The sequence below is a fragment of the Amphimedon queenslandica genome, unplaced genomic scaffold (assembly GCF_000090795.2).
Source record: "Amphimedon queenslandica unplaced genomic scaffold, v1.1 AMPQUscaffold_9200_Cont18843, whole genome shotgun sequence".
In the NCBI taxonomy this organism is placed as follows: domain Eukaryota; kingdom Metazoa; phylum Porifera; class Demospongiae; order Haplosclerida; family Niphatidae; genus Amphimedon; species Amphimedon queenslandica.
Genome location: NW_003550528.1, coordinates 1,184 through 3,339, shown reverse-complemented (window position 1 = coordinate 3,339; position 2,156 = coordinate 1,184). Strand labels below are relative to the sequence as shown.

Sequence of the window (2,156 nt, the reverse complement as noted above, 5' to 3'; positions counted from 1 at the left end):
AGGATCCGTCCCACACCCATAACAATGGAGAAATACGATAATTTTGTTACGTTTTCTCATTGTTATGATCAACCAAAGGTCTGAAATGAACAAAAAATTCATTAAATTGTGTATTATAATGTAGGTAATCATAATCTGGATGTCTCTTAACTACCAATTGCCAATATTAATTCCCCACCAATAAATCATAATTGGATTTTTGATGGCGTACGTCACAACTCACAAGAGTAGGATTTTATTTCAAACTTAGTCCTTCAAACTCTTACTTATCCTTTTCAGCACAGAATGAATCCTATTCAATTTTCTATTTTTGGAAAATTTCTGTATGGTATTTGGCCAAATTTTTAAGCAACTTAGTAATTTTTTTGAGGGTATGCATGCAGGCCTTCCCTCAAACCACATAGTGCAAAATTTTTGAGGGCTGTATATTACGCAAATTTGCTTAAAAATCTATTTTGTGGATTTCATTTTCACAAATTTATACCTTCTGCCTCTTGTACTACAAAAATTTAATTTTCCTTGAATTAATTTTTATGAATCTTCAAAGAATTGCAAAATCTGCAAAATTTACAGTTCTCAAAAATTTTGCACTATACAGCATTAGGCTATACTGTATTACTTACTGTAAAATTAACTTTTACAAAACTCAATAATAATGGAGCTACTGCAATGTGAAATATAAGACTGAATGAGGTATCAAAAAAGGCGTCAAGAAAATTCTCAATAATTATTAGAATACACATACCTCTGTGACTCCATCAAATTTTCTAACTAGTGTTAACGTTCTTGTTCCACTACCTTTGTAATCAAGGTATTCTGGTATTCTGTTAGCTTTGGTCCTTTTGACAAAGAATGCATCTAAAAATAGTAACACAAACTGTTGAGCTTGAATATTAATGAGTCTCACGTGATGCGGTATTTCTCAGATTCCTATTGAGTGATAAAATAGTCTAAAAGCTAATGGTAAGTAACAGTGTGATTCTGAAGAGTTTTACTTGCATCCTGAATGAATTGTGAGCACTAAAACTGATGCCAGTATGATACAACCTCGACGCCATTGTTGTTATCACGCAATCCGCCGGTACGCGGTAACCACCCTCCATGGACAAAAATGTTAATGTTAATCAGAAAAATGACGTTTTCAATAATTTTTTTGGCAAGAACAACTATTACAGAACTAAAGATAATATACGAGAAGTATAACTATAAATAAAAAATTTTTTGAAACTACTATAACACTGTACTAATAAGCTTATAGTTCACATATCTTCATCGTCCTGCTCTGCATCAGCATCAAACAACTGGACCCTCCTACTACCATTGGATACCTATAGAAATACATGTACATCGGTCATAAAACATAAGGAAAAGTACTAGATAAAGTAATATAGAGTAGTAGGCCAATCAAGTTTCACTATCTATTTTTATCATAATTTCACTGATAGATAATTATACATGTTTATGTTACGTAGAAAATTTGAGTTGATACTGCTGATTCCAAGTTTTTATAAATTTTGAAGTTGCTAAAAAATCAGGCCAAAGACTATACATGGTCTTTTGAAAAATTAGACAAAATTGCCAATATAAAAATTTTTGTTAATTTTTTATTATTTTTACGATACATTATGTTCTTAGAGTTTGAATTGATTCTGATCAAAATTGGATTTTTTAATGAAAAAATTGTAAATGCAATAGTAAACTTCACATCACGAGAGTAGGATTTTGAAAACACATTGGGTTTTAGTTGATCAAAATCCTAATTGCATTCATTTCCATTACTTTTTAGCACAGAGTGAATTCCTTTTTGAATATTTTTAGCATTTATAGCCCATGGTAATGGTGGTGGCCAAATTTTAAAGGAACTTTAAAAGGGCCAAAAATTGCAATGAAAGGAGTGGACACGTAAATACAGTGCATAATAATATTCATTGAAATAAATTAAAATAATTAACAAGCACCATAATGGTGGAGAAATGAAGATTAGCTGGTACAAGGTCTCTGTTCAAGCACAATAACTTCTATCTATAGTGCAAGAATGAAGACTGTAAAGGCTTTCTAGAAGTCTATGCTTACAGGTGGATAAGTGGCTCATAGGAAGGCAAGTGTGTACTGACAAATTCAGTGCAATGGCCCAGAAAACCTTATAAAAGACGTTA

The 2,156-nt window shown here is 31.5% G+C and overlaps 1 long non-coding RNA gene across 1 annotated transcript; it reads right to left on the bottom strand.

The window, feature by feature from the left end:
- Window positions 1-722: 722 nt before the first annotated feature.
- Window positions 723-1,087, bottom strand: LOC109590972 (uncharacterized). The gene is made up of 3 exons (XR_002189593.1): window positions 996-1,087; window positions 908-950; window positions 723-858 (listed from the first exon to the last, which is right to left on the bottom strand). It is a non-coding gene; the product is annotated as an uncharacterized LOC109590972 (long non-coding RNA).
- Between the last annotated feature and the right edge of the window lie 1,069 nt (window positions 1,088-2,156).